Source organism: Oncorhynchus mykiss, chromosome 11 (assembly GCF_013265735.2).
Source record: "Oncorhynchus mykiss isolate Arlee chromosome 11, USDA_OmykA_1.1, whole genome shotgun sequence".
Lineage (NCBI taxonomy): Eukaryota > Metazoa > Chordata > Actinopteri > Salmoniformes > Salmonidae > Oncorhynchus > Oncorhynchus mykiss.
In genome coordinates this window covers 57,253,850-57,272,954 of record NC_048575.1, presented here as the reverse complement: position 1 = coordinate 57,272,954, position 19,105 = coordinate 57,253,850, and the positions used below count along the sequence as shown (strand labels likewise).

The window sequence follows — 19,105 nt, the reverse complement described above, 5'->3', positions numbered from 1 at the left end:
GCATGTGTCAAACACGCTGTGGTAGTAATCACACTACGCTATGATTACTGCAATCAGGGAGCAAATACATAGCCCCAGTCACCTGTCTATCACTCCACAGAGGCATGCTGGGGTGGGCTAGGCAGCCCGGGGGAGGAGTGGCTGGCTAGCTGTGACTGTGTGAATGCTGCCTCCTGAAGACAATATGAGAGAGCCTCCATGGGGGATTTTCACACACTGGAATACAGAGAGAGAACACAGTAAAGTGGCAACCAGCTGTTCTCACAGGGTGATAATATACTTCAAGAAAAATCATTATTGAACTTAAAATCGGTCCAAGAATCCCCAGGCTCAGGGGAATGTTTTTGGAACATTCAAAAAATAAATACTGTAGAGGGAAGACGCAAGACAAAAAAGTACTTTTTAAAATAGTTTATTCAACAGAGAAAAGGGCATGGTAAATATGTTTTATCAATACAGCACATGAAATAAAAGATAGTAAGGCTATTATCAGTTTTTCAACATCCCAGCCATATTTTGTGAATAATTCTGTAGTGACACCACACAAAGGACAAGGATCCAAACCACTTAGACACTGTGTTGACTAGTGACGCTTTTGATTGAAGCTACTCTGAAAGACACTAGGTCCTCCAAAGCAAAACTGCTTCATCGTTTGATCACACAATTTGATTGTCAAGCCGTAAGAAGCTTGTCTTTATCCAAGAATAGAACCCACTTTTGACAGTTGAGTCTGTATAATGAATGTGGTCTTAGTTTTTGCTAAATCAGTTCTAAGTGTGCATTTGTTTTTACTATTAATCCCCATTAGCTGCTGCCAAACAGCAAAATGAATGCAGTTGTGCAATTTTAAAAACATTACCATACATTCACAACAAATTTCTCAACATACTGTGTGCCCTCAGGCTCCTACTCCACTACCAAATATCTACAATACAAAATCCCTGTTTATGTGTGTGTATAGTGCGTATGTTATTGTGTGTGTGTGTGTGTGTGTGCCTATGTTAAGTGTATGTGCCTATGTTTGTGTTGCTTCATAGTCCCTGCTGTTCCATAAGGTGTATTTTATCTGTTTTTTAAATCAAATTTTACTACTTGCATCAGTTACATGATATTGATGTTGAGTTCCATGTAGTCATGGCTCTATGTAGTAATGTGCACCTCCCATAGTCTGTTCTGGACTTGGGGACTCTGAAGAGACCTCTTGTGGCATGTCTTGTGCATGGGTGTCCGAACTGTGTCCGAGCTGTTTGTTACGGACAGACTTTCCCCCGTCTTAGCTTCTGTTCTATCAATATGTCTTGACCATGACAGTTTACAATCCAGGGTTACTCCAAGCAGTTTAGTTTAGTTGAGGTACTTGCTCAATTTCCACATTATTTATTACAAGATTTAGTTGAGGTTTAGGGTTTAGTGAATGATTTGTCCCAAATACAATGCTTTTAGTTTTAGAAATATTTAGGACGATCTTATTCCTTGCCACCCATTCTGAAACTAACTGCAGCTCTTTGTTATAAGTGTTGCGGTCATTTCAGTCGCTGTAGTAGCTGACGGGTATAGTGTTGAGTCATCCGCAATTGAGTAGAGCCAGTGGCATGTCATTACTACAGTCCGAAAAAAGTAACGGGCTGCCCTGGGAAATTCCTGATTCTACCTGGATTATGTTGGAGAGGCTTCCGTTAAAACACCATCTGTGTTCTGTTAGACAGGTAACTCTTTATCCACGATATAGCAGGGGATGTAAAGCCATAACACATACGTTTTTCCAGGAGCAGACTATGATCGATAATGTCAAAAGCCGCACTGAAGTCTAACAAAACAGCCTCTACAATAATTTTATCATCAGCCAATCATCAGTCATTTGTGTAAATAGTGGATGAAGACAACATTGCTATAGCATAACGTTACTCCATAGAAAAAAACTGATAGAAAAACATACACACTTAAGGCGTCCTCATGCTTCCCAGCCGACACAGTTCGGAAGAGTTTGTGCATATATTATGAAGACATTATGTGACGTTTTTGTTCGTTTTGGACGACTCGTTTTCATGCACATTTTTTAATTGAGAAATACTGCACCAAAAATCTTAGATGTACTATTGCATGACTAAGATCTCCTCTGCAAAAAAGTCTAAATTAATGACAGATTTCTTGAATTATCTTTGATTAATTCTGACCAGTTTAAGGAAGCGTGTACTGGCTATGGCATCTCAAATTGACAAACAGTACTATTGCTGCTTTTTCAAATTTTCAAGCAAAGGTCTTTTAAGGGAGTATGCAGCACACTCATTCACTTCACCTAGCCGAATTTGGCTAGACGCCAGCCGAACTGGAGCATGCTGAATCCTTAACACTCATTCAGACAAAAACAATGACGGCATCATGCACACAGTTTGAGAATCAATGTACACACACACACACACACACACACACACACGCAACACGTACACACACACACACACACACAGGGGGGGGGGGGGGGGGGGGGGGGGGTGGCTTGCTGAACCAAAACCTGATAACTCTCAGCACAACATTAGTCATTTCAGTTAGTTTGTTAGATAATTAGTTAATTAGTAGGTTAGTTCGTTTGTTAGTTTCTGGGAAGCTGTTTCATGCCCCAATAGTTAGTGCTTTCTCACTCTAGTGCAGGTTAAGTAAAGTGTCACAAGATCAAGAACACAGGGATGTCTATCCTCATGACGACTCAGGAAGTAAAGAAACGATACTGCATGGCCTACTAGATGCTGTTTGATCTCACCAAAGGGCAGGATGAAGTGATGGGTGATAAGTTGGTCGCAGCATGGTTAGACAGCATTGAAAGAAGCACCACGTGTTAGTCTGAGAGAAGATACAGTATGTTAGTAAGAGCATCAGGTTAGTGTTTTTTGTCATGAATGTTGTTCTGGAGTTCACTCTGCAGAGTGGTCACTAGGTAGCACAACCACAAAGTCATGAAATCTGATGTTAAACCTAATGTTAAACCTATCCTTACCCACACTGTTAGTGCTAATGACCAAAAAGCAAAAACGTTTATTTTTACAATATAGACAATTTGGACTTTGCAGCTGGCCTATCTAAGGGGAAATCGGTCAGTTCTGCCTTCAGGACAAGACTCATGACAATAAATGTCAACCTGAGGAAGAGCAAAGAATCAATGGCCAAATTCTGAGGCCTCATCTGGGGTTGTTAGTACCAGTCACCACCCAGTTAGTAATAAAGCAGGTAAGGGTTGCTATTTGCTTTGGTTTATCTAATAAGCGAATACACATGTGTCTATGCAGGCTACAAACCAAGCACTGGTTGGCCACACAATGGACAGGGGGTCAAACATTTGTCAGACATTATTTGTTAAACTATTAAGATGGACAACTTTAAAAAATAATCATCTTTAGCATAGTTACTGAAACATTTGTAACATGTTTTTAGGCATCCCCTGAGCAGAAGTGTGTGGTCAACCCAGTGAGCTACAGGTAGGTAGATGCACATTGTCTTTAAATCTATTGGTTAATCCAGCTTCCCATCCCAGATCCTGGAATCATTCTCACCGTTGTGCTTTAGGGGCCAAAAGTAAAACATCTCAACAAGCAACTTACTGAGCTTAAGGTTATGACAGATAGATAAATACATAGTTATAGTATATGATTTTGGGTGATCTGTGTCTGGTGGAAGAAAGGTTTCAGGAAAATGGGAGAAGATTCTGTCTCAGACTCTGTGCACAAAGCAAAGAGTAGTTAATGTTAATGCGTTTGAAATTGCAAGCCCAGCCAACATCATCCACAGTACAGGTTAGTATTAATAACCACAGGTCTGCTAGCCAGATCACCCTTGATACAAGTCAGTATTCAACGTCCTTCCATGTCTGAGGATGTCGGAAGATGATGTGGAAACTGGCCTCTAGGGGCAACAGTGAGCGCTCTTAGATTCAAGTAGGTTTCAGTTTTTCTAAGGGGTTATAGGTGGGGATGTCAGATAGCAAATGGCATCTGCCTCGTGTCCCAAAATGTGCATGTTCAAATCCCTCAATATGAAGTTGTTTTTGAGATTTTTGTTTTAAGCCTATTCCAAATCTTAACCATTCGTAGTTAATACTTAACCTTAGCCTTAAACACTGAAATTTGAAGTTTGGAAGAAATTTGAAATGTGATGTTTGAGAAACATGGATGAACGTCTAATTCTGACGTAAGACTGTCAGAGCTAGTTGCAGCATACATTACATGTACACACACACACGTACACACACACACACGTACACACACACACACACACACACACACACACACACACACACACACACACACACACACCAGAAAGGGGGATGGCTTGCTGAACATAAACCTCCAAACCTGATAACTCTCAGCACACAATTAGTCATTTCAGTTAGTTTGTTAGATAATTAGTTAATTAGTAGGTTAGTTAGTTTGTTAGTTTCTGGGAAGCTGTTTCATGCCCCAATAGTTAGTGCTTTCTCACTCTAGTGCAGGTTAAGTAAAGTGTCACACGATCAAGAACACGGGACTCAGGAAGTAAAGAAACAATACTGCATGGCCTACTAGATGCTGTTGGATCTCACCAAGGGGCAGGGAGAAGTGATGGGTGATAAGTTGGTCGCAGCATGGTTAGACTTCATTGAAAGAAGCACCACATGTTAGTCTGAGAGAAGATACTAACATACTGTAAGAGCAAGAAATCAATGGCCAAATTGTTAGGCCTTATCCAGGGTTGTTGTTCATACACCAGTCACCACCCAGTTAGTAATAAAGCAGGTAAGGGTTGCTATTTGCTTTGGTTTATCTAATAAGAGAATACACATGTGTCTATGCAGGCTACAAACCAAGCACTGGTTGGCCACACAATGGACAGGGGGTCAAACATTTGTCAGACATTATTTGTTAAACTATTAAGATGGACAACTTAAAAAATAATAATCTTTAACATAGTTACTGAAACATTTGTAACATGTTTTTAGGCATCCCCTGAGCAGAAGTGTGTGGTCAACCCAGTGAGCTACAGGTAGGTAGATGCACATTGTCTTTAAATCTATTGGTTAATCCAGCTTCCCATCCCAGATCCTGGAATCATTCTCACCGTTGTGCTTTAGGGGCCAAAAGTAAAACATCTCAACAAGCAACTTACTGAGCATAAGGTTATGACAGATAGATAAATACATAGTTACTGTATATGATTTTGGGTGATCTGTGTCTGGTGGAAGAAAGGTTTCAGGAAAATGGGAGAGGTACAAGTTAGTATAGTACAGGTTAGTGTAAGTAACAAAATGCCTGTTACCAGACATTAGTAGTGTTAGGTATTAGAGGGTATGTGTTAGTGTATTTATTAAGGAATGCCAAGAGAGCTGATGGTTTGGTTTCAATGGGTAAGGAAATTAATTACACTAAGAGCCCCACTCTTAAACTCAAAATGTACACCTACACCACAGGACTTTGTTGGCACCTTAATTTAGGAGGAAGGGCTCATGGCTGGAGCAGAATGAATAGACTGGTATCAAATACATCAAATATATGGTTTCCATGTGTTTGATACCATTCCATTTGCTCCGTTCCGGCCATTCAAATGAGCCGTCCTCCCCTCAACGGGGCTTGGGGTTTAGTTTGGTTGATTAGCTTGATTAGTGACTGTTAGATTGTTAGTCCAGGTTAGCAAACCAGGATTACTCTGGTGTTGGTTAGTTCTATATGACTCTAGCTGAGGTTATTGGGAGTTGCAGTACATGCAGAAATCACAAGACAAACCAGGCCTCGGGAGACCATCCAAACACCGCCACAAACACTGACACAACCCTATTAAAGTCGTAACATCCTCATAACACTCCTGTAACGTTAGAGTAGACTAACGATAACAAGCATTAGCTGCTGGAGTGGTATGGGTATGTCAGCTGGGTTAAGACGTCTGCATGCTTCCCAGCCAAAACAGTTCAATAGAATTTGTGCATATATTATGACATCATTTTGTGATGTTTTTGTTAGTTCTGGACTTTAGTAACTTTTCGACTGTTCGAGCTCAACATTTTTTCTAGAGGCAAGCTCCTTCGTTGGTGATTGGTCAACAGTAGGGATTCTTCAATAAAGTCTTTGTTGCAATTCAACGAGAGACGACATGTTTTCATGCAAATGTTTTCATTGAGAAATACTGCACCAGACATCTCAATTAGATATAAAATTGCGCAACTAAGATCTCTGCAAAAAACCTCAAATTGTATGACGGATTTCTTGAGTTATCTTAGATTCATTCTGAATATTTTGAGTAAGTTTATACTGGCTACGGCATGTTAAAATGGACAATCGGTACTATTGTCACTTTTTTATTGTTTTCCAAGTGAAGATCTTTTAAGGGAGGATGCAAGCCCACTTGTTCGGTTTGCCTAGCCAACTTCGGGAAGGCGTCAGCCAAACTGAAGCATGCTGACGCCTTTAGGAGCACATCAATTAAATTAGCAGGAAGGCCATCTTAGCAGACTCAACCTTGTTAGTCATGTTAGACATCAGAGGTAGAAGGAAGTGAGTAAGGTGTTAAAAGTGTTGCCAAGGTTACCGAGAAGAGAAAGGTGCTGACAGCATGAGGAGAAGCAGGCATCAGAGAAAGGTGTTAGTCTCTCGCTGCTTTGATCAGCTGAACAGTGTGGAAGGGGATGATAAAGTGTTATTTTACAGAGGAGGGGAGAGAGCTCCCTCAGGTAAACAATATTTAAGGAAATGAAAGCGCCAAAGCATCAGACAACACTAAAACCCCACCCTTTATGGGTCTCTCTTATGGCATGAAATGTGGTCCTGAATGACGTCCTGAATTACGTCGGCATAAAATAGACTACAATTAAAGGGGCCAGCAACGTGCCAATGGTACTTCCAAATAATAATAATAACAATAATAATCACTGCAAGGTCTCCTTCTAACACAAATCGATAGCAAAAGAAGTGTGCTCCGTCAGTAGCCTTGTAGTAATGTTCATTCGTCAGTGCGTGAAAGCCATAGGTCCCAGTTCCTGTCCCAGTTCCAATTCGGTAAGGATGAACCGCGTTGACAACTGCAGGGGAGATGACATGACAACACAGTCACTGAGTTCTGTTCTACATTACACAAGATGTGTAGACAACTGAGCAGCAGAGAAAGACTGATGGACTGAATAGCAGACAGTTTGACAGGCGCAAAGAAGAAGTGACACCTCAACTAAAACAGGTGGAGGGAGCAGAGAAGCAGCCATTAGTTTAGGCTGACGAGGACAACAGACATTAATTCTGAACCCGAAATGTCACACATTTTGTCACAAAAATTAAAGTTTGAGAGGTGTGTGTGTGTGTGTGTGTGTGTGTGTGTGTGTGTGTGTGTGTGTGTGTGTGTGTGTGTGTGTGTGTGTGTGTGCGTGCGTGCGTGCGTGCGTGCGTGCGTGCGTGCGTGCGTGCGTGCGTGCGTGCGTGCGTGTGTGTGTAAAATCTGTGTTATGCATGAAATCAGGATTATTGGCCAGGGGCAGGATTCTAAGCTTTAAAGCTTCTGCAAAGAGAGATCCAGAATATGTTTGTGTTGCCTTGGTGAGGACAATCTCCCACACACCACGGTCCCCCACCCTCAACTCCACTCTCAGCACATATGTAGGCTACCCTTCCACAGCCTCTTTTTCTCTATCTCTTGGTTGACCTGACCCAACCAAACACATTTTATAGGCTGATCTGGCATACGTCAGATATTAAAGATAATCAGCCATGAAAGCAGATTAGACAAATCTGATTTAGTTATGGCTCTACTTTCAGGTTGTTTTGCTCTCCACCTCTTCTCTGTGACAGGATAGGGCGACTGCACTGTTATAATGCGGTGGATTTATAAATTAACACACTAAACTAATCCCTTACTTTCCATGTCACCCTCCCTATCATATACCCTCTCATATACCCTCTCTTTTAGATCACTCACAGACGAAAATATTAAAATGTTATATTCATCCAATGTCTGCCACAATTTTGGATGACGTGATGATGTCACCGCTGCTCATGCTGCTCCCTGTGCGCATTGATTGCTAGTGCGCATGTGATGTTGGTCCACTTAAACCAGATGCAACCCGGATATAGACAGTCCATGAATCGGCATAAGCGAACGTGAGTAGATTACCTTGAAAACAACAGTCAGACATCTTGGACACATTCTCCATTTCTTTATACCTCAGTGGATAGATCAGGTTAGATACACACAGACCGTATAGTCCGCATGAGAGAGGAATGTACACAACACAACAGCGAGAGGGATAGAGACCATTTGTGAAAGTATGCCTTATCTACTTTGAAGAACCAGTAAAATTATTTTGTCAGACAGCTAGGCAGGCTAGCCTAGCTAAATAAGATGACTAAAGCCAGTAGTACAGTATGGGGAGCACAGAGATACCATTAGATGGTTGTCTGGCTGGCTGGCTGCTACTGCCTAAGCAGAGATGAGCTATGACTAAGGCAGTGGGGTCCCCAGAAATAATGGCAAAAAAAATGGGTCCTGCTGGAAAAGTTTCAATACCACTGCTTTAAGGAATTAAAAATAACAAAGTCATCAAATAAAAACAAAGTAATATACACTACTGAAATATTGTATTATTTCATAGTAATTTACTATTTTTCTATTGATGTCTACCCAATGTGGACCTGACAGAAACAATGGAATATGTTCAATGATTTGGCAATTAAAGGTTCACTATTTAATTTCCATTAAAAACTCTAAAATCATTTTAATGCCATTATTCCATAATGCATTTAATTAATGTAAAAAAATATTTAAGATAAGAACGTGATTATATTTTAATAATCGAACCAACTTCAAAAAGCACTTATCGCTCAGCATGAACCTTCTCTCTTGGCATGAGAACATACTGTACAGTACATCCTCAAACGCAGCACTGGTCTTTGTGTCAGTAGAAGGCCCTTGAACCAGTATGCAACGAGAGGTCTCATTTGCTCAAATGCCAATATTCTAACAAAACCTCACAGGCATATCGGTGGAAGAGAGTCCACCTCAGCGTAGGTTTCTGGATTGTCATTCTAACAAGGGGTTGTCTTTCTAACATTTGAAAGGGTTTTGGCTCTCTCTGAATATAGATTGGCAACAAATATACATTCTTAATTAATCAATGACTCAAATTAGTTTGAGAAATAGTTGTACCTGTTTAGAAAACAGCTCTGTCAGTCTGGTCATGTTGTTGACTCGTCTAAATGGCCTCTGAAGGCTGGCACCATCTCAGTATCCTCCTCGGCATATCTGGAGAGAAACACAGAGCAGCAAGCAGCAGAAAGTGGAACGCAACCCCCTGGAACACCTGCCCCCAAAACCCTACCAAAGAGAGGCTGGACCATTAGACTTGACCACTGCCTAAAGATACCATGGGATGCAGATGGGAAGGGTTAATAAAATTCCCAGAATCATAGGTGATTAGGAACAGTTACTAACTGACCTGATTAACCTTCTTTTTATCTTATTTGAAATGTTTTACCTTACACTGACCTAATTGAAATGAATATCTTGCTTCGGTAGCTCCCCTAATACAAACAATAGTCAATACAAATTTCATGGAGGAACGGAGCCTACAAGACATCATTACCACCAATAGTAGTGGTTAATCCTCTGTCTTTAGAAGAACCCCTTCAATATGTGTGGATATACTGGACGCATACCTGTCTCCCTACTCCTGTATTCATCAGTCCATCAGGGACCCCAGGGAATCTCAGTTGTCATGGGGACGTGCGTCCTGCCAGCTGGGCTGTGGGTTTGGCCACTGTAGACAGAGGGCATCCATTAGCCAGCAGCACGGTTCTATTTAAACAGCAGCAGTGGAGGTGGACAGGGTGAGATAAGAACTGTTTCTACTAAAACTAGATGGATGCACACGGCCCCTGCTTCATCACAAACTGATGTGGTAGAGGGGCCGCAGGCATGAATTTCTCCTCAAAGAAAAATGTATGATGTATAAGCATATCCTATAATTATTTATTTATCTCCATCATGGAACAGAATAGCTAGCCTAAACGAACAAGGCATATGATACAGTGGTAGCTGACTCACTGTGCTGTTGCTGCATTCGAATGTCTAAATTATTTACTATGTAGGGCTAGACTAGTTGGTCCTGCAGAGATTTGGGGGCGTTGAAATGGTATTCAGCTGTCATAAATCTGCATATACACCGAGTGTAAAAAATATTAAGAATACCTTCCTAATATCGAGTTGCAACCCCCCAACCACCCAAAGGCACTTCAATATTTTGTCTTGCCCATTCACCCTATGAATGGCACACATACACGATCCATCTCTCAATTGTCTGAAGGCTTCAAAATCCTTCTTAAACCTGTCTCCTCTCCTTCATCTACACTGACTTAAGTGGATTTAACATCAATAGGGGATCATAGCTTTCACCTGAATTCACCTGGTCAGTCTATGTCATGGAAAAACTGCAGGTGTTCTTAATGTTGTGTATACTCAGTGTATGCCTGTCACTGGAAGTCACTCAATTTGCCCATGTCAGTAAAAACAAATTTGACTAGTAAATTAGTCTAGCCAGCTATCTAAATTTGTAGTAATTATATCCAAATTACCGACCATTTCATGTTCATAATGTTTTGTACGTTGTGTTACAAGACATACTTTCCAAATGCACCTCAGAATGAAGCTTCGTCACACAGATTGATGATTAAATTATGATTAAAACCATTGAACATCATACATTATGACTGTTTTAATCATTTCTCACCCTGTATTCTCTTCAGCATAATGATCACGGGTATTATTCTCCCCAGGACAGAAACCAGGCAATGGGACAATAATTGTAGGCTGTCTGAAGCTACGGTTTTGGGAGCGTTTCACAGATTAAAATGAAGAATTAAACATATTTTTAAACGAATATCAGAAAATAGAAAATCGGTCAGTGGTCTCTTACCTTTTGCATTGATGCAAGTTTGACCATCGGTCCAAAATGCACCTGTCTCGCACCATCTGTGTCAGCAAGGATGGCGCGATAAAGGGCTCCAACTGTGTCCGACTAATCCTCTTCGGGTAGAATGAGCGATGTACAAATTGTCAGTGATATATATTATAGATATTCTGAATGAAATCTTTATCATCGATGGTTTTGTGATGCAGAGCGCACAAAAACCTATTCCAATTTACCCGTGGAGTGCGTCAGTTTGCCTTGAGCAGAGAGGTCGGGTGAGAGCGGAGCAGCTGCCTCTGATGGGCGGTTAATAATGGAAAGTAAATAACAAGACTGAAGCCTGGACAAAGGAGTGTTTGGATGGCACGAGGAATTAACCCGCAGATGTCTGTATTTTGTATGCGAGCGCTTGTAGGCTATGGACTCCAGCTGCCACAGATCTACGAGGACGTTCTATTGTAATGCAAACTGATGACAGAATGAATGCCCGTCAGTCTCCTCTACCATCTGCGTTCCCTCGGTAACCAGAAACTTGCCTGTAGGCGCCATCCAAGCGTTTTCACATTGGCTACAGATTATGGCTAAAACAATATAATCTCTGCAGTGAGTCTGAATACAATAGAATGAAACACTTAATACGGGGATGTCTAGGCCAATGCCATTTTAGCCCATATAGTGTCCAGTTTGGTAAGAAATTATCATATGATTAGCCTTGCCTGCACAGTGCCATGGGCAAATTGAAAGAAAGAACCCTCCTATATGTGTGAAGCCCTATAATCTATTCTAAATAATGGCCTCATCTCACACAAAAAGCAATTATATGCTAGAATGGTCATTTATTTTTTTGTAAACTCAGCAAAAAAAGAAACGTCCTCTCACTGTCAACCGCGTTTATTTTCAGCAAACTTAACATGTGTAAATATTTGTATGAACATAACAAGATTCAACAACTGAGACATAAACTGAACAAGTTCCACAGACATGTGACTAACATAAATGGAATAATGTGTCACTGCACAAAGGGGGGTCAAAATCAAAAGTAACAGTCAGTATCTGGTGTGGCCACCAGCTGCATTAAGTACTGCAGTGCATCTCCTCCTCATGGACTGCACCAGATTTGCCAGTTCTTTCTGTGAGATGTTACCCCACTCTTCCACCAAGGCACCTGCGAGTTCCCGGACATTTCTGGGGGGAATGGCCCTAGCCCTCACCCTCCGATCCAACAGGTCCCAGACGTGTCCCATTGAGATCCGGGCATTTAGCTGGCCATGGCTGAACACTGACATTCCTGTCTTGCAAGAAATCATGCACAGAACGAGCAGTATGGCTGGTGGCATTGTCATGCTGGAGGGTCATGTCAGGATGAGGCTGCTGGAAGGGTACCACATGGATGTCTTCCCTGTAATGCACAGAGTTGAGATTGCCTGCAATGACAACAAGCTCAGTCCGATGATGCTGTGACACACCATCCCAGACCATGACGGACCCTCCACCTCCAAATCAATCCCGCTCCAGAGTACAGGCCTCTGTGTAACACTCATTCTTTCAACGATAAACGCGATCTGACCATCAACCCTGGTGAGACAAAACCGCGACTTGTCAGTGAAGAGCACTTTTTGCCTGTCCTGTCTGGTCCAGTGACGGTGGGTTTGTGCCCATAGGCGATGTTGTTGCCGGTGAAGTCTGGTGAGGACCTGCCTTACAACAGGCCTACAAGCCCTTAATCCAGCCTCTCTCAGCTTATTCCGGACAGCCTGAGCACTGATGGATGGATTGTGCATTCCTGGTGTAACTCGGGCAGTTGTTGTTGCCATCCTGTACCTGTCCCGCAGGTGTGATGTTCGGATGTATCGATCCTGTGTAGGTGTTGTTACACGTGGTCTGCCACCACGAGGACGATCAGCTGTATATTCTGTCTTCCTGTAGCTCTGTCTTAGGTGTCTCACAGTACGGACAATGCAATTTATTGCCCGGCCACATCTGCAGTCCTCATGTCTCCTTGCAGCATGCCAAAGGCACGTTCAGGCAGATGAGCATGGACCCTGGGCATCTTTCATTTGGTGTTGTTCAGTCAGTAGAAAGGCCTCTTTAGTGTCCTAAGTTTTCATAACTGTGACCTTAATTGTCTACCGTCTGTAAGCTGTTACTGTCTTAATGACCGTTCCACAGGTGCATGTTCATTAATTGTTTATGGTTCATTGAACAAGCATGGGAAACAGTGTTTAAACCATTTACAATGAAGATCTGTGAAGACTTTTGGAATTTTACGAATTATCTTTGAAAGACAGGGTCCTGAAAAAGGTATGTTTCTTTTTTTGCTGAGTTTATATTCATTAGTATCCAGCATGGTGCTGTCATCCAACAGTCTGCACTCAGTGCCATTTCTCCACTCTTGTTTGAAGGTTGTTCATTCACTGTTCTCTTTTCTCTTGTTTCCTTTCATCTCTCACATGAATTAATTCTATCCACGATTAAAGCTATCACACACAATTTTGTAATTTGGCAGGACTATCCTTTAAACGAAACGCGTTGTAAGATTTGGTCACTTTGGGATTTTGTAGCTGAGGGAAACAAACATGACGTCACGTTGCTACTTCCTGAAAAGATTGAGAGCTTGTTCACTGAATTTAGATTATTTGTCTTTCTTTTTTCAATGTGTGAAGCATGTTTTGGCATATGATATTAACTATTTTAATAAAACAGAGCTACTGTCAAGTTGCTGCAATGTCAAGCCAAAATAAGTTAATGAGTAAGAATTTGCTTAACAGAGCACATAATAAGTTGCATGGACTCTGTGTGCAATTATAGTGTTTAACATGATTTTTGAATGACTACTTCATCTCTGTACCCCACACGGACCCTCCACCTCCCTCAGTCGAGCAGTGAATTTCAAACACCGACTCAACCACAAAGACCAGGGAGGTTTTCCAATGCCTCACAAAGAAGGGCACCAATTGGTAAATGGGTAAAAAAAAAGAAGACAATGAATATTCCTTTGAGCATGAAGTTATTAATTGCACTGGTGTATCAATACATCCAGTCACTACAAAGATACAGGTGTCCTTCATAACTCAGTTGCCAGAGAGGAAGGAAACCGATCAGTGATTTCACCAAGAGGCCAATGGTGACTTTAAAAATGTTACAGAATTTGATGGCTGTGATAGTAGAAAACTGAGGATGGCTCAACAAAATTGTAGTTACTCCACAATACTAACCTTATTGACAGAGTGAAAAGAAGGAAGCCTGTACAGAAGGGAGCTAAGCACAGGCAAAATCCTAGAGGAAAACCTGGTTCAGTCTGCTTTCCACCAGACAATGGGAGAATAAGTCATCTGTCAGCAGGACAATAATCTAAAACACAAGGCCAAATCCACGCTGGAGTTGCTTACCAAGACGACAGTAAATGTTCCTGAGTGGCCGAGTTATAGTTGACTGAAATCTATGGCAAGACCTGAAAATGGTTGTCTAGCAATGATCAACAACCAATTTGACAGAGACTGAAGAATTAAAAAAACAATAAAATGGGTAAACGTTGCACAATCCATGTGTGGAAAGCTCTTAGAGACTTACCCAGAAAGATTGTAATCGCTGCCAAAGGTGCTTCTACAAATTATTGACTTAGCGGTGTGAATACCTATGTAAATGAGATATTTATCCTTTTTAATGAATTTGCAATTCACTTTTTCATTATGGGGTATTGTGTGTAGATGGGTGAGAATTTTTTTTTGAATTCAGGCTGTAACACAACAAAATAAATCAAGGGGTAAAGGGGTATGAACACTTTCTGAAGGCACTGTATGTTATTTTCATCATGTATGTATGTTATCATCATCATGGCTCATAATTTGAAGCTCATTTACTGCATTTCTATACAATATAACAAATCTGAAATGATAGTTGATGAACAGCAAAAAATATCCCCAGCCATTATCACGTTGGTTGATGTAGCTTCATTCACCACAGTTGATCTAAAAACACATAGCCTATTAGCTATACAATTAGCTGCTACACATTCTAACATTATCTTAGCACCGGGAATAAAAACTATAATTGAATACGTAGAGAGGGATCTGTTAGCAGAAAAAACATTTAATTAACAAAAGGTAAACACATAAGTTTGCTTTACAGGACATATTCTTTTGTTGCAGTTTTACAGCTAATTTCCTGCAATTCTACACATTTTGCCCTGGGGTGGGGAGACATTTTTGCAGTTTTAAAGCTACACATTTTGCCATGACCTATGCCATGTTAATATGATATCTGATTGAAAGTGACTAATAAAATCAATGGGGGCCCCCTGGAGGTCAGGGTCCTTGGGCACGTGCCCGGTCGTTAATTTAGCCATGATTACTATACGTTTACTGACATGGGCTAATTGAATGACTGACATACACTGAGTATACAAAACATGAAGAACACAGGCTCTTTCCATGACAGACTGACCAGGTGAATAGAAGTGACAGCCTATCCCTTATTGATGTCACTTGTTAAATCCACTTCTAATCAGTGTAGCTGAAGAGGAGGAGACAGGTTAAAAACCCCTAGAATCTATTGACTCACCGGTACATCAATTTAAGTAACATAATAAAAAAATCCCCAACAAAACCCGTCAGTTTAAGCTTTTGGGCTGCGTCTTAATCCACCGCATCCACCTATGTCGGCCTTCCGTATCTGCGGTGGAAGGTGGCCGAGCTACAGCAGTGTTTGTCAGACCATGAGACATCCCGAAAATCAGTCTTCTCACGAAAACGTCTGTAGCATCCGAAAATGGGAGATTCTCACAAACAAAATGGTGTTCTCCGTTTTGCTCTCTGACCCCCAAAAGTGTCATGGGACTGGTCTGAAGGCAACCGGTACCGCTTAAAAAAATGAATGGAAGTATGAAGGTAGTTTTGTGCCTAGCACGCACCCTACATGTGGAAGTAAATCATTAACCTTGTCTTTATACCTGTTCAGACAACACATTCCAGGTGGCAGTATGCACCCTTGCCTACTGTGAAATGGAGAAGGCCCTCCATGGCGTTGCCAATGCCATCACAGAACTATTATGGCACAGAAGCAAAGAGCCCTCTATCTACCTCTATGTAGTAGGCCTACCTGCGATGTTCAACACATCCTTACTTCCTCATTTGGTCTGATTGGTCATTGTGTCCCAAATGTTATCTTATTAGCTACCTTGGCCTTTTCTAGTCTATTAACTCTTCTCTATTGGCTTTGCCGATAGTCCCTCTACATAGCAAAGCTGCTGTTATGCCAGCCGCCACTCACCACCTGAGCCATGAGCACGGAAAATCAATAGCAGCAAGCAAGATCATTCTCCAACAGAAAGGTGCAGTATTGAGAAATGGATGAATTGACACAGTGACCAAAAACTCCTGTTGCAAATATTAGTTTAGCTAATTCCCTAATAAAAAGGCTTGTGCCGACGTGCCCAGACATGCATGCAATAAGTAACCCTTTCATCTGTGGTGTTAGCTATATTAGTGACTATGCTACCTAGCTGGCTAGATAGCTGGCTAGATAAACATGGTGATAAAATATCAGATAGGAGCTAATAGCTAACGTTAGCTGGTTATCATTTTGAACATGCACCATTTTCGTCAACGATCCATCTGACTTGCATTGTAAAGGTAGCTATTTACTAGTGTGCTGATCTGACCAGACGCAATTGTATCCGTAAATGTCCAGTTGATAGTCGGATTAGATGGATTAGATGTCACACCTGCTCCTGCTCCTTGTCCTCTCCTTGCAGTTACCGCTCTGCCTCTGGCTCCTGTTCCACATCTCACCACCAACCACCTTGCTCTGGATATCACTCACCACCATTACCTTGGATTCCCCTCAAGACCTGTTCCCCTGTTCTACTCAGCCAACACCAACCTCACTCTACACTCCTGTTTTTTGCAACTCATCTGAGCTACCCCGGTTCTGCACTCCCCATTTCTCTGTTCATTAAACATTTGTACATTCATCCCGGTTTCCTCTTCTGAGTCCGCTTTTGGGTCGCCCCCCCCCCCCCCCTTCGCTCATCATAACATTAGATTATTGTCTTAACAGGGAAAGAAGGACGTTTGCCTAAATAAAAGTTGGCAATAGGTTTAGATATCTAAAGCCTTGGTGAAATTGCCAGTTTGAAGTGACTCAACAACAAACAAAAAAATGCTAGCTAGCTAGCAACTTGTAAACAATTACTAATTCCTATAAGTACTATTTTAATAGTAATGTTAAATAATACACATTGGCTGCTAAGCCAATTATATTATATGATTGTTGCCTCCCTTTGAAGTTGATTGTGATGGTAACGGAATTTGTTTTTGATGATAATTATTAAGTGGAGGTTGTTAGCTACAATGGTATCTTCAACCTAGCCTAGCTTTTAGCTGGGCCTCCACCACTGCGCACACACCAGTCGTTACCATGACAACTAGTGTAGCCATGTCAGCAAATTACTGCTGTCTGAACACACAAATCAGATTTGGTAGCCCTTATGCACATTCCATGATCGAATGTTCTAAACACACTTCCTACTGGCGTGGCAATTTCCGGTGGCGCATACTATAGAACGGAAGTCAGTCTAGTTATCGACGTTACTACCACTATGTCACAGTTTTTTACTATGTGTCTTCAGGACTTGCCTCAAATTAATATTAATGATGGACATCGAATTGTTAAATCAGCCTCAGACTCCAGCTAGCAAGAATGAAAAGGGGTGAAAAAGAATGAAAAGAATGAAAATATGTATATAGGAAGCTACATAGACAACTATGAAGGTGAGTACCAAGTCAGTGACAGATATAACGTTAGCTAGCTACAATCATATTAGCTAGCTAATTTAACTATTAACTGTAGCTAGTTACTTCGTAAAATGATGTAACGTTGACAGAATCTACCTGATAATGTGTGTATTTTCGTTAGCTTGGTTAAGCTATGCTTGCTAGCTAAAAATACTTGTTATTCATGTCTTCTATATAGTATCTAACAAAGGTACATTGACGGGAGATCACCGTGATGGCTGCCTGTCACAGGTCCATGAGGAAGAGTGAAAAGCCGCACAGCATGAGAGTAGGGAAAGATTATAGATAGCTACTAGGGACCTTGTTAAACATCTGCTGTGGGACACTGTCATCATGGTCAAAATGTGTTGGAGACAGTGTCAACGTTAAATCTTATCAATAGATAGATATTAAGGATGGGTCCCAATCCCAATTTAGAATTGCCCATTTAACAGATTATTTGGTAAAGATCTGTTGATCCAGTGGTAATTGTGTTATCGAGACCCAATGTATTCCTGTATAGTTAAATTAGCCCCTAGTTAAGAAGACTAGACACTACTATGTTTATTGTTATTTATGGACCGCATCATTCTTGTTTCTCACTTATCTTATCTTCACAGATGGTGTTAAAGCACTCCGTACCAGTGATAGTGGTCCATAGCCACTGCTCCTGTGTTGCAGGAAGTTTTATGTGCAATCATCTGGTGGCCCTTCTTTACCAGACAGCGCACTACTCTCAACTAAACATTCCTGCTGCACCATCAGTTTACAGCTGCACAGACACAGAACAGTGTTGGCACAAGCCAATATTCATAAAAAATGCACTTAAAGTATTCAGCCTATGTAACAGTAAATCCTTGTTAATTAGGGTGGGAAGCTAGGTCCGGTTGATGGGATAGAGTTCTGTAAACCTACTAACTCATGTGCTGAAGGAATAAGGTAAGTTGGAGGTTACTAGAATGGAAACATTTTCTTATAATTTTTTTTTTTTTGTATCCAGATGATAAGCCTAAACAGTGGCATCTTTATGATGTAATGACAAATGTTTGGGACAAAGACTGGGGGGAAATATATAATCTGTATATTTTAATCCATTTTATTTGGGCTTGTGCTGTTTCTGGAAAAGTTACATGTCTTTGTCATAGTAATCTCTCCAACCTGATGTTAAGGTTTAAAAAGTTCTCTACAAAGCACTCAATGGATACATGCCTGACATGGACCTTCTCAGAAACGTATTCCAACTTTTCTCCACTTACTGCCCCTCTTGTGACAACAATGGAAATGTCAGCTGACATGCCCCTGGTTGAGTCTGCCTTTGGGCCAGTGCAAGCTGGCAGTGTGCTGTCCTGTCAACTTTCACAGCCAAAGACCCATGAAATTGTGACGATTGCCGATGCCCCTTCTCCACCAATACTTCCATTTGATGGCT

At 41.3% G+C, this 19,105-nt stretch overlaps 1 long non-coding RNA gene across 2 annotated transcripts; it reads right to left on the bottom strand.

Moving 5' to 3' along the window:
- Window positions 1-396: 396 nt before the first annotated feature.
- Window positions 397-11,409, bottom strand: LOC110536045. 2 transcript variants are annotated; one of them, XR_002475360.2, is made up of 4 exons: window positions 11,140-11,409; window positions 10,910-11,019; window positions 9,145-9,754; window positions 397-7,033 (listed from the first exon to the last, which is right to left on the bottom strand). It is a non-coding gene; the product is annotated as an uncharacterized LOC110536045 (long non-coding RNA). The 2 variants fall into 2 exon arrangements; XR_005034683.1 differs by having other exon boundaries at window positions 10,910-11,407.
- Between the last annotated feature and the right edge of the window lie 7,696 nt (window positions 11,410-19,105).